The sequence below is a fragment of the Meriones unguiculatus genome, chromosome 9, assembly GCF_030254825.1.
Source record: "Meriones unguiculatus strain TT.TT164.6M chromosome 9, Bangor_MerUng_6.1, whole genome shotgun sequence".
NCBI lineage: Eukaryota > Metazoa > Chordata > Mammalia > Rodentia > Muridae > Meriones > Meriones unguiculatus.
The window spans coordinates 10,433,564-10,447,791 of NC_083357.1; positions in this window are offsets into that span (position 1 = coordinate 10,433,564).

The following is a 14,228-nucleotide window of genomic DNA, read 5'->3' on the forward strand; positions in this document are numbered from 1 at the left end:
AGTACAGATCTGGGAATTTGAAGTTTGATGTTACTACCGGTGTGATTTTAAGCAACTCAACTTCTCTGCTCCCCTCCTCTACCTGTGGAGTGGCTATTGTAATCCTCATTTCCAGCACCTACGGTTGTTGTGAGGAACCAAGGAGATGATGAAGGTGCAGGCAGCTTCAGAATAGGTCTCAGGAGGACAAGGTCATTGGCAGCTTACTATGCTGGCCGAAGCTGCCTCCTGCTGCTTCAATGTGGCCAGTGAAATGCAGCCTAGGATTGGAGAGGAGGCAGAGCCAGGAAGTGAATGGCCCGGACAGTCCCCAGGGCTTTGCCTGGCTTGAGCATCTCTTACCCCCCTTCTCGCCCTCCCCCAAGGTCGGGAGGGGCAGGGAGAGGGGCTAAGTGATCCTGTAATGGCCACATCTGTCAGCAAGGGCCAAATGGTTTTTCCAGGAGTCAGTGAGCTAATGACTGCAGCAGGAGAGCGGGTGATCGCTTCTCCTAAGTGGGGCACTTTATCTACAAGAACTTTACAGCACGGTGGCCCCAGGCTGCTTTGAACAGCTGCTCTGCCCAAAGCCTGGACTTAGTGCCCCCTTCATATCTGCACTGCCAGCGGCCAGCCTGCAGGTGGCAGTCAAGGTGGCTAATAGGGGGACATTAGGAGCAAAGCTGGGATGGCCTGGAGTTGAGGATTCCACATCATCCCTTGGCTGTGTGTCTGTGGCAAGTCCCCGGACCTTCCCAAGCCTCAGTTTTCCCATCTGTGAGATGGATGGACCGGAGTGTTCTCCTGGGGTGCATGGGGAGCTGTGCAAACCCTGTGTATGGAAGCTGTGTGCCTGCACACTCTGCAGTGGGTTCTGTCTCCAACGGTTACAAAAAACTGCTACTTCTCCAAGGATCGGATGTACCAAAACAAAACAAAGCAAACAAAACAAAGCAAAACAAAACAAACAAGCAAACAAAACAAAGCAATACAAACAAACAAACAAAGCCAAAATCTTTATTTCATAGTTTTTTGAACTTTAATTTTATTTTATGTGTGTGTGTGCACATGCCACTGCTCACACATGTGAGGGCAGAAGACAACTTACAGGCGTTCTAGGGACTGGATGGACTGAGGTCGCCAGGCTTGTCAGCACATGCCTTTACCTGCTGAGCCATCTCGCCGGCCCAATAGTTAATAGCTTTTTAGGTTAGCATATGAAGAAACTGGTTTTAGTATGCATTTTCGTATGTATGCATCGTTATATTTTTCCTTAATCATCCTGCCATCCTCTATCCCCCCTCCTCCAGGCTGCTGGTTCCCTCTTTCCCCTCAGAGCACCGACTACTTTCTTCCCATATGAAGTGCAATCCTTCACCCTCTCAATTTCCCAGTTCTTAGCAATGTTTCCCCTCCTCTCCTGATCCTGCTTGCTAGCACACATAAACACACACACACACACATGCGCACACACACACACATGCGCACACACAATTCTAAATCCATGTTCTATATATTCGAGACAATGTGCTATTTGTTTTTCTGAGTCTGACTTATTTAACAGAATGATTTCTAGTTACATCCATTTTCCTGCAAATGTCATGATTTTTTTTCTTTGTCTTTTACAAATTATTACTTTTAGGTTAGCATAGAAATAAGAGTGTCATCTCGGCATCTTCCTACACAGGTCTTTATCCTTTCTTTTCATTCCTTCCCCTCTCCACTGTCCTCCATGCACCCTCTTCCTTCCAGCTGGCTCCTCCCTTCAGGTCTCAGTTCCCTTTCTTTTCTCCCAATACACGTATTCTCACCACCCTTCAGATAGATCTCTTACTCCCCTCTCATTATCCCCTTTCTAGTTTCATGATCTGCACACTCACTTGGACACACTCACTCAATGACACACGAGTGCACTTTCATTTGTATTTTATTTTTAGTTGTGTATGTATGTGTGTAGGTATGTGAATGTGCGTGCAGGTATTCTTGGCAGCCAGAGGCATCAGATCCCCTGGCAATGGAATTACAAGCAGTTGTGAGCCGCCCAGTGTGGGTGGGAGCCGAACTTGGGTCCTCTGTAAGAACATGCTGTCATAAAAGCTATCATAAAGAAACAAGTGACAGGATCAGAGAGACATCTTGGCCATTAATGGCTAAAGTTCACAACTAAAATGTGCCAGTGATTTCCTGTCCAATAATTTAAAATCAAACTTCTTCCAACCAACCCATTAACCAACCAACCAACCAACCAACCAACCAACCAATTAACCAAACACGGTGTTTGTCCTCCCAAGCCTGGCTTATTTGGTTTGAGATAGTACTTTTCAGTTGCACCCATTTTCCTGAGAATGTCGTGATTTCCTTTTCCTTACGGCTGTGTTGGGCACCCATGCCACACTTTCTGTCTCCATTCCTGTGCTGATGGACATGCAGGTGGCTTCCAGTCCCTGACTATTGTGAAGAGTGCTGCAATAAACATAAATATACTTAGTCACTTCAGCTATCTACCCAAGAATGGCATAGCTGGCTTCTGTGTTAGTTTTATTTTTAGCCTCCAGAAAAATTCCTACATCGGCTTCCTTATTGGCTACACAAGTTGACACTCCTACCACCAGTGAATAAGGATTCCTTTTCCCCACATCCTCACTAGCATTTGTTGTCATTTGGGTTGTAAACCTCAGCCTTTAACAGCCAAGTTGTCTCTTCAGTCCTGTCACTTGTTTCTTGATGATAGCTATTTGACTGAGGTGAGAGAGAATCCAAAGTCATTTTATTTTGCATTTTCTTAGTGATGAAGGTCAGTGAACACTTTTCAGATAGTTCCTGGCTGTTTCCATTTCTCTTCTTTTGAGAGCCATCTATTCAGTTCATTAACCCAAATATTGAGTGGATGAGGTAGGTTTTTTTCCCCCCTGTGTATGTGTTTAGTTTGCAAAACAGCTCATCCTGCCTGCTATGTGCTTGTCAAAGATATTTTCTTGTTCTTTAGACTGTCTCTTCAATGTGGTGAAAATTTGTCTTGCTTTTTAATTTAATAAATCTCGGGATTATCTCCTGTGCTACTTTAAAAAAAAATAGAGCAAATGTATCAAAACTAGCGTAGCCTCCATACCAGAACAGACATGTAGGCCTCTGACATAGAGCAGAGGTATTTGGCTGTACTGCCTTGAACACACCTGACCTTGTCAGACCAGAGGTTACACAGCTATGCACTTTTTCTTTAGTGATTTATTTATTTTTCTGTGCATTGTGTTCTGCCTACATGTGTGTCTGTGTGAGGGTGTCGGATCCCCCCCGGAACAGGACTTACAGACAGTTGTGGGCTGTCATGTGGGTGCTGGGAATTGAACCCAGGTCTACTGGAAAAACAGTGCTCTTAACCACTGGGCCATGTCTCTCTCACTTGATTAGCTGATTTTGAAAAAAGTGTCAAAAACGTATTTTGGAGAAAGCATAGCCTTGCCAACTAACAGTGCTGGGAAAACTATTTCCACAGTAAGTTAGATGAACAAAACTAAACCCATATCTGTCATCTTCCACAAATATCAATTCAAAAGGAACCACAAACCTTCATATAAGACCTGAGACTCTGAAGCCGCTAGAGGAAAAACATAGGTAAAGTACTTCAGGACATAGGCTCAGGCAAGGAATTCCTGAAAACAAATTCAATCCAAGGCTTTTTATGAGGAACTAATTTTAAATCCCTATGCAGTTGCAGAACAGGACAGTGTTCCTGTGTTCTTGTTATGCATTACCTACAGCCCTCGAAGCAGAGCTTGTAGGCTCGAACAAGAAGCTGACACTGGCACTGGTGGACTACATGTCTCTTGGATTCCACCAGTTTTTACTTGGGCTCTTTCTGTGGGTGGGGCAACAGCCGGATGACGTCCCTTGAACATGTGGGTTCTTGTTCACCGTCCTTCAGCTGGGGTGTGCAACTGCTCCATACCAACCCCACCCCCAGCTACGACCAGTCAGTTCTTCAGTCTGTTTCAGCGATTCACACAAGGACTTCTGAGGTGGCTATTAGCTAGTTTTAAAGAGTGCTAAGCATGAATTGTTACTCATGATGATTTAAGACACCAACTACAGCAGCTTAGCATGAACTATACCAGGCATTCATTAGCTTAGGTGCCATCACATAACGTCACAAGCTGGGTGGTTTAGGCAACAGAAATTGATGTTATCAGTATGGGTCTGGAAGGGCCTATGAATGCACCAGTGGATGGATCTTTTTACAGCTTTTACATGATCTTCTTATGTCTCCATCTGGCCTGTCTTCCTTGTGCATGAATGAAAATGAGTGAGGTGAGCACGGATAGATAGAGAGAGAAAGAGAGGGAAGGAGGGAGAGAGAGAGAGAGAGAGAGAGAGAGAGAGAGAGAGAGAGAGAGAGAGAGGAGAGGGTGGGAAGAAGAGCTTTCTCTGTCTTTAACAGGGTCATTAATTCTATCAGATCTGGGCTCTATTTGATCCTAATTGCTCCCTTAGAACCCTTATCTCCAATGCAGGTAGACTTGGGGGTTAGGGTTTTAATATGTGTTCTTTGAGGAGATAAACATGTGAGGACAATTTACTATATGTTTGTGCCAGATATAGCTCAGGCATTCACCAGATGCTGGCCACTGGGTTGCCTCTGCCTTTGTGTATAGCACTGTTGGGAGCACAGCTGTGCAAATACCTGTTCAAGTCCTTGATTCCATGTCTTTTAGATGCATGTCTGCAAGCGGGCTTGTGGAGTCACGTGGTAGTTCAAGTGAGAGGCCACCATATTGCATTTCGTTCTGGTTACTCTGTCCTACATCCCTTTCAGAAGTGCACAAGGGTTTCAGTTTCTCAGCATGCTTACCACAGTTGGCATTCATTTTACTTTTACGGTGGTCATGCTGATGGGTATGAGGTGGCATCTCATTGTGGCTTTCATTGTATTTCCATCATGATTAGTGATGTTGACTGGAGGAAGTTGTCTTCAACATGAAAAAAACCCAACTAATGGGGATCCTGAAAGTGTGATGCCAAAGAACGCTCAGTTCATTGTGGCAATGTCCCATTAATGTTTTGGAACAATTTATCAAGGGGAGATGGAATGCCAGCCTGGGCATCGAGATCTGTAGTGAACTAGCAGCCTAACATAATGTCTTGTGGACTTCCTTTGCCCTGGGTCCTCATGCTTCCGTCTTCTCGCATGGTAAGAAAGGATATTGGAGGCTTCTCTTCTCTGCCCCTCTTCCTCAGAATCTGTGTACCTGCAGAGGTATACAGGCCAGCATGTTCTCCTTTCAAGCAAAACAGCGTGTCATCCACACTGTTCGGTCTTCACTCTTTTTTTCCCTCTGAAGTATATAGTTTGGGAAGAGTTCCTTGTTCTCATGTGTGGCAGCTCATTCATAATTTATGTGACTCTACTCCCTCCATTGGTACATTCTAGAAACTTCCCGTAAGTCGTGATGTGGACCCTTCCACTGTCTTTCCTCACTGAGGAGCCCAGTGTTCTCTGTCCAGTGAGCCCCAGTGAGAGGACAGCAGGTCGGAACAGTGGTATGCCCAGCGACCTTCATTTATTCCCTCTTTCTACGAGTGTGTGTTTGTGTACGTGTGTGAGTGTGTGTGTGTGTGAGAGAGAGAGAGAGGGAGAGAGAGAGAGAGGGAGGGAGAGAGAATAAAAACTGGTAGGGTGGTAGGGCACAAACACTTCTGCATTGATAACATGAATCCACTAAAATGCTGTTTTCTTTAAAATGTTCACTCATTGACAATGCTTGAAAGTCTAACTTCGATTCAAAAAGTTGATTTCAGGGTGGCTGTATAATGTTTGAAAGCTTCACTCTGTTGATGTATTTATGTGAAGAGTTATTGTATCCAGACACAAAGAATTGAAGATTGGGGCTGGAGAGATGGCTCGAGGGTTAAAAGCACTGGCTGCTCTTTCAGAGACCCCAGGTTCAATTCCCAGCACCCACATGGCAGTTCACAACTGTCTGTAACTCCAGTTCCATGGGATCTGACTCCCTCACACAGACACATGCAGGCAAAACACCAATGCACATAAAATAAAATAAAATAAAATAAAATAAAATAAAATAAAATAAAATAAAATAAAATAAATACATTTAAAAAGATTGACTTGGACAGGGACTGTCTCTGACAGGAACTGATTGGCCTGCTCTTTGATCACCTCCCCCTGAGGGGCGAGCAGCCTTACCAGGCCACAGAAGAAGACAATGCAGCCACTCCTGATGAGATCTGATAGACTAAGATCAGAAGGAAGGAGAGGAGGACCTCCCCTATCAGTGGACTGGGAGAGGGACACAGGTGGGGGAGAGGGAGGGTGGGATTGGGAGGGAAGGAGGGAGGGAAGTACGGGGGGATATAAAGTGAATAAACTGTAATTGATAAAAATTTTAAAAAAAGATTGACTTAAAGAAAAGAAGTGAAGATGTTTGAGGTGGTGGTTATGCCCATCGCCCCAATCTTGTCATGCATTTGGTAATCACACATGAAAATATGGTACCAATGTGTAAATATGCGTATCAATGTGTCACTAAAATTAACATAACAAATTTAAAAAGTAGTCAATATTCTCAAGTGAAGAGCACAATGGGGTTGAGCAGATGACAGAGGGAAGGAAAAGGTTGGAGAACGCAGTGCTGGGGGACATGCCCAAGGGCTCGTGATCCAGGCTCCGAGTCTCATTATCTGTGAGGGGTGCAGAAGTGTTGGGGTATCAAGGGTGGCTGTGGCCACGAGACAGATTCCTCAGTGTTGTGCACATGCTGGCACTTGGCCAGGCCTTCCTTCCCTGCTGACTGTGACCCTTCGCTGGGGTCTTACTTTACTCTGTACTGCTGTAATGAACCGCCTGAGGCTGAGCGGCTTATCAAGAACAACAGACCAATGGCTCACGATTGCTCAGGCTGGGAAGTTAAGTTCAGAACCAAGGGGCCTGGTCTGGCTTCATGGGGGCAGAAAGCACCACATGGTGAAAGTGAGAGAGGCTGGGGACTATGCATGCCAGTGAGTCAGGCTTCTTTCCTAAGCAGCCTGCTCTTGTGATAGGGACATTAATTTTACCCACAAGGTCCCTCTCATCAACTCCTGAAGCTCCTGCTCCCTCCCCATTTTAAAGGAGATTAAATTACCAACAAAAGAGAATCATAACACCCATCTTGGTCAAAGGGGTATGTTTTGTTTTATTTTATTTTACTTTATTTTATTTTATTTCATTTTATTTTATTTTTTTATTTTATTTTATTTTATTTTATTCTCTCTCTCTCTCTTTTTCTTTGGAGAAAATGGGCTTACAGGTTTGAATGACTTTTCCAGAGTCACTCAAAGCCAGAATTCCCACTTGGGGCATGTATACCCAAACTCCAACTCCTTGCCTTCCTGCTGCTTGCTACTGGCCCACAGGGAAGACAGCCAGTGATAGGGTCCTTCCTGGAACCTTCCTTCATTGGGGGTGGAGTTTCTGCTATCTGCAGTGCAGACTGGATTTGACTTTACCCCTTTCCAGGGCTTCGGAGAGCAGGGACCCTCAACCCTGCCCATTCCAGAGCAGGTGGCTGGCACCCTGTGGGTCCCACTTCCCACTTCTCCAGGGTCGCTCCAGAGCGGTACTGACAGCCGGCCGACTGTCCCCTGCATGGAGCTGGGGCAGAACGTCCTGGACTGTAGGTTGCAGGGTATTGCTGACCCAGAAATACCTGGCAACTGGTGTGGCGATATTGCTGCCATTTTTGTGTGTCAGAAATAAGTAACCGCAGAGTCGGCCTTCTAGGTAGTTTCCCTTTAGACTATTTGATCTGCACGGAAAAGTGAGTTGGCTCAAGGAACAATGCTGAAGGCACTGTGGCGCTGAGGGCACACAGCCCGGATGCACTGACGGCAGCAGTCACACAGAGCCAGAAGTTAGGGGACCCTATTGATGGACTGGAGCATGGCTCCCTCTGTACACTGCAGGAGCTGCAGGATAGTGCCGAACCTGGAAGGTCAGGGGGGTACCAGCTAAAGCATTGGTGCCAAGGATGGCACTCTTGGGCCTTTTCATTTGGGGCCTGGTGAGATGTCATTGGGCCCCTGAAGGTGTTCCTTTAAAGGAGATGATGGGACCCCGGATTCAAGAATTGCTGCCACCTGGCTCCTGATGAATTGGCTAACTCGGACACGTGCATCTGCAAAGTTATACATGGCCTTTTCCAGAACAATGAGGCTTTGCATTTTGGCCTTGATTCTGCAGGACCACGAGTCAAAATAAACCTCTTTACTTTATAAGCAGCCTGTACCAGGTAACTTTTTGGAGTCATGTGATGTTGGCTAATAACACACAGAAGGAGACTCCTTTTCCATACTATTTCCCCCACTGCACCCCTCTCTCCATTCACCTTCTCTCCCTGATTTATTTCACTTTCTTGGACTCTGGCTCCCTTTTACTTGTCCTGTCTTATCAGCTCTCCCCACTCCCTTCTCTCCAACATGCACAGGGATGTTATAGACAGCCTTTAAAGTGATCCCAGCAATCCGAGCCTCTTGCATGACCCCTTCCTCTTGAGTGAGTGCACACTGGATTGAGTGATTCAGAGTTCTGGGATACTGCTTCCAAGGCAGGCTGTAAGATGATGACAGCTTCCCCATTGGATACAGGCTCTTGCCTCTCTTGGACAGCTCTGTAGGGATGGAGGGAAGGAAGCGCTCCATGCTCTAAGCAGGAACTGAGGGGCCTCAGGCCCACAGTCCTAGAAGGATGTAAGCCAGTTTGGGTTAGCCCAGAAATATACTGTTTCCTTGTGATCTTCAGGCCACACAGCAGCCTCAGCTCTTGAGCTTTAAGTGGAGGGGGGCACCTCCATCCCCAGCCTCTTAACCTTGGCACAAAGCTACCCAGAAGTGGCTGCTGGTGACACCCTGTCATGGAGAGGAGCTAGCTCCTGTGCAGTGTCTGGAGTCACAGCAGGGGCTGCCCTCCCGGCGGGCTCTCCCTAGCACCATCTTCTAAGGGCTGAATCTGGGAATGAGCGGGTGGGTTTATCAGGGTCCAGGCCCGGGGGCAGGAGTCTAGCACCTCCTTGTGGCAGACATTGTCCAGCAGCCAGCTGGATGCCAAGGTTAAGAGACTTTGATGGCTTAGTTGGGGTGGAGAGGCTGGGGTCCCCTTTCCTTTGCTATGGACTCAGGCTCACTGTCTGTTTTATTAATAATACATGCCTGGCTGTGCAGCCTGTGCGCACGGGTTCATCTCTCAAGTCTAATTGTTCTGTCGGCGTGCTCTCCCGTAGATGCATCATTTCGTCTCTGTTCTTTATTTAGCAGTTTTATTGCCAGCAATTAGTAATGGCATCAGTCGGAGTCCCTCTTTATGGGAAGATTCATCTCTGTTTACTCAGTGGGATGCTTTTGGAGGGAGGGAGCTTGCTGGGGTAGACTTGGTTCCTCATTGGCTTCCTTCACCCCGCAGTGCCATGCACCCCAGAGCCTCCCAGACCACAGGGCATCCTAGGTCAAGCCTCAGCCCCACCCTTTTTCTGGCCCGGTGCAGATATCCCTCAGGCTGGACTCTGTCTCACACCCTTCAGGAGGTCTCAGCAGGAAGTGGGTCTGAGATAAGTTCACTTTTTCTTTCTTCTGTAGCCCCTTAGAACTTAACACCGGACACCCCAAGTTTCCCTCCTTGCTCTCCCCAGCACTTGTCTCTTAATATCAAGCTCCTAGGAACTCTGATCTGGGGAGATGCTCCTGAAATGAATCTGGGGTGAGGAGTTTGTCTTTGTCACTAAACCATTCAAGGATTCCTGTTGCTTGACCCTCCATTGCTGTGGCTCTATTCATGAGCCAAGGATGGACCTTTCTTATTTCCAGTGACTATGGTCTTCACTTAAAGTGGTCTTCAGTGAGAGTGAGGACTCCAGAAATCAAACAAAGCCTACATGACGCTAGGCTAGGTCCAAGGTTTGCACCCGTATTCTAACCGACCTAGACATAGGACATCTAGCCCATTGGTGAAGGCACTCTTATGAGGATGGTGTGTGAAGAGCTGCAGAGGGAGGTGGGCTGGCAGTGGGTTTTGTAAGGAAAGTTGAGGGAGTTACATTGCTTGTGAAGGAAGTCAGCTGGCAGCATGGGGCCCAGCCTCCCATGCAGGATGCCAACCCAGCCAAGTCTGGCTCTGAGGCAATTCCAAATCTCCTCCTTTCAGAACTCCCCAGGTCCCCTCACCCTGGTGCAGTCTGCACAGATGGCCTCAAGGATCCTGGGTGTGAGAATGCAGCTCAACATTCGTAGTTGGAGCTGCCTGCTGTCGAGCCTCCCAGTTCCTCTCTGGCTAAATACACTAAGTTTGGTGTGTCAGGGATTATTTAGAAGTTAGATTGTTTCAATGGACATAGAATTTCTCCTTTGATAAGGGGTTTAATATACTTCTAGAGCTGTCGTTCTTAACCTGTGGGTCACGACCCCTTGAAGCTTGAACAACCCTTTCACAGGGGTCAAACATCACATACCCGGCATCTTAGATATTTACGTTACAATTCATAAAAGTAGCAAAATTGGTTATGAAGTCACAAAGAAAATAATTTTATGCTTGGGGGTCATCACAACATAAAGAACTATGTTAAAGGGTTGCAGAATTGCTGTTCTAGAGAGTCAGCCTCGAGCTGAGTAAAGTTTATATAGTGGCATCAACTCCAAGTACTCTTGTACTGTTCTCTTACTAACTAAGCTACCTCCTCTAGATGTTGGCCTAGGGGATAAAGGGCGCCTCTCCTTTAACCCCAGCACAGAGAAGCCACCTCTTCCTGATTCAGTAGCATGGTCTAGCCTAGTGGAAATTAGCTTGAATGATCTGGGTGTTTGTTGCTGGGTGACAAGGTACACCAAGAACTTGTAGCTTAAGACAATACTAGTTTCCAGTGTCAGTCAGGGAAAGGAGTAGATCCTTTCTGATCCCATGGTCCTATGAGTTAGAAATGGTTTGCTTGGCAGTTCTAGCTCTAGATTTCTTTTTTTTTTTTTGAAATAGATAATTTCACATATTTATATAATATGGGGTTGTTTTGATCAAACAATCCCATTCCCTCCGTTCTAGTCCTCCCCTACTCTCCCCTTTCTTACCAAACTTCACGTGCTCTAGTTTTTAAAAAAAAATACACAGACTTTGCTCAGTGTTGCCTATATGTACGTGGGTGTGGGATCATCTACCGGAACATGGTTGTCCCTCAGGGACTGTATCCCTGAAGAAAACTGATTCTCCTTTTCCCAGCATCCATCAGTCATCAATAGAACCTCAGACTGAGATGGGACCTCCCCTATCCATGCTGAGATTTTGCTGGCTGGATCTTGTGCAAGCAGTCCCGGCCTTTGGGAGTTCGTGTTAGCAACAGCACTGCCATGTCCAGCACAAACTCTTTTCCTGTACATGTACACTTCCTCTGGCTCTTTCTTTCTGCTCCCTCTTCTGGGATGATATCTGAGCCTTGGGGAAGGGAGTGTGATATGGATGTTTCCTTTAGAGCTGACCACTCTACAGTCTCTTCTCTGCACATTGACCAGCAGTGGGTCTCTGTGTTAATTGGCTTCTAGGTTTCTTCTGTGGATGTTCTAAGACAGTGGTTGGAGCTGGAGGGCAAAGGATAGGCTAGCTGAGCTTGGCCTCAGAGCTCACTGGGTAGTCAGCCTCAGTGATAGTTAGGCTTCCTTACAGCATGATTGACACAGGTTTTCTACTTGGCAGCCTTGGGCTGCAAAAACAGATGCAGATAAGAGGGTGTTGTAGCTGCTTTTGTGACCCAGCCTTAGAGAGCACAAAGGGTCATTTTTACTGTGCTCTGTTACCGTGGGCATTCAGAAGGTAGGAACATGAGGAGGAGATTCTTCATAAAAATCAGGTTTCCAGGAGAGTACATGGGATAGGATATATTTTTGTGGCATTTTGGAAAATATCTGTCATATTCATCTCTTGATAAAATATAGTACCTACAAAGAGATCTATAACTCTGGGAATCATGAGACAACAAGGCACTCCTGCCTCCTATAGAAGTAAAACTTGACAGACTCATGGGAACGGTTGGAGGGAAAATGAGCAGAAAGAAGTACTCCTCTTCCTGATTCCAATGAATGGCACCTTGGATCTTCTTAGGTGACATGAAGGTTGAAACTCACCTGCATTATCTTGGCCTCTCCACTTGGCAAATGAATATAAAAAAATACTTTAGGAAACTGGAATCTGATGCCCAGGTCTCCCATGGTAATAAACACAAAACTCATTTAATACTTTCACATAATACAATTTGCCTAATGTCCTCATCAGTCTAACATCACAAAGCCAAATAATTATTTGGTTGTAATTTGGGTTTTGGATATCATCTGGGTGCTGGGCAAGCTTTTTGGCCTCCTCTTGTTGGCAGGCATAGATTTCTCATCAAAGACCATTAGGAAAGTGTGAGTGTTTACAGGTTACATTGTAGGACATCTGTTCATAGGTTTGGGGTCACTGAGACCCCATTTCTGAGGTACAGGATACATGGGTATACAACACAGAGATCAGAGCAGCAGAATGCTTGCTTTAGCATGGGCCTAAGGGCTTATCTATGTGATGTTCCACAGTTGGAGAAAGGATAACATGAAGTGTCAATGGCTACTTTCCCGAAAGACTCTTTTACCTAGCTTCAACCCAACAGTTGAAAAGAAGAATTCTACTCTCTTCAGCGAGGTTTTCTAACAGTCTCCCTTGTGTCCCTGTGAGATACTGGAAGATGAAGCAGTAATATGGGCAGTGTCCTCCCTTCAAAAATGGCCACTGAGGAGGCTAACCAGAAGATGTAGGCAACATCTCTAGTCTCCACAAACTACACCTATTTGTACTTCTCACTGCTTTCTTTTTAGACCTAGTGGCAAGAGGAGGGATATTTTTGGACAAACAAATGAGTGCAATATCAATTCAAAAGCTGAAGGATATATCAATAAGTCTATCCCGTGAGGCTATAATTTCAGTTCTTGCTCTGATTCGACATGATCATGAATAATTAGCTAAGTCTATGCACTTTGATAGGGTTATGACAAATCTCTTAGTGTTGGACCAATGTCAGCAAACCCTGGGAGAGGTCTTCTGTCTTCATGGGCCAATGCAATACCTTGAGTGTCTTGACTTGGCTCAGATGCCATCTGCCCAAGGAAACCCCCTTTCCTTCTGCGTTGAGTTACTCCTCGGAGCTATCTCTAAATTACTGAGCATTCGGGATCATAATTGTCTTCCTTGTCTGTTATACTGGAACTCCAAGTACGCAGAGACCACATCTTACCATGGTTGTTTTGGTGTCCAATGGAAGTATCTATTATAGTGCAAGGGTTTGTAAAAAGGAAAGAGGGAGAGAGGAAAAGAGGAAGGATAGAGGGAGGAAAGAGAGACACCTCCTCCTCTCCCCCCCAAAAAAAACAGGAAGTGGAGAATCATAAGTGAACTTTGTCATTTCTCCTTGACAGGGAGAAACTGAAAGAGATCACTGGCCGGTGAGTTGGTCCCTCTGAGTCGGAACTTACCTGCTATTTTCTGAGCTCTCCTCGGAATGTAGGGCCACAGATGCTCTGCTGTGAATAAGGACTGACATTGCCTGCTTTCCAATGTGAGCAGACAGTGCCATCTGCCTGAGCCCTGCTCCTTTACTACATCCAAGGGCGGTTAACCCTGACCTTCATACATCCTCCTTATGTGCTTTTTGCTTCTCTTTATAGCCCTGCCAGTATTGCCTCTAAGATTGCTTTTCCCCAAACAAATTGCCCCAGGAACTTTTCCTTGTAGGAACACAGTTTTTTTGTTTGTTTGTTTGTTTGTTTCGTTTTGTTTTTTCTAATTATGGTGACTATTGAGCCTCGGGATGCTTCTTTGGATAGGCACTTCTTTTCTAGGGGACTTGAGGCTTCCAAGATAAGATGATTTTTCATATCCTAGTCGGATGAAAATGTAGTGGAGAGGACCATGGAGGTGATTTGGCGGTGCCTCCCAAACAAATCCTTTGTCTTGTCTCTGGTCAGTGACTTGGAGGAGCCATATCTGTGGGGCATGTGGCTTGACCTCCTGACCAGGCACCTGGCTGATAAATGTAGCTAAATCAAATGGCACGGATGAGGTGGAGGCGGGAGGTGTGTCTTCACTTGCTAGGAAACTAGATGTAAAATCCTGAATTTAGTTCCTGCCTCAGAACACTGTTTTACAGCACAGGCTTTTAAACATGCTGAGCTGGGCACCAACCTTCCATTCCCGGTGT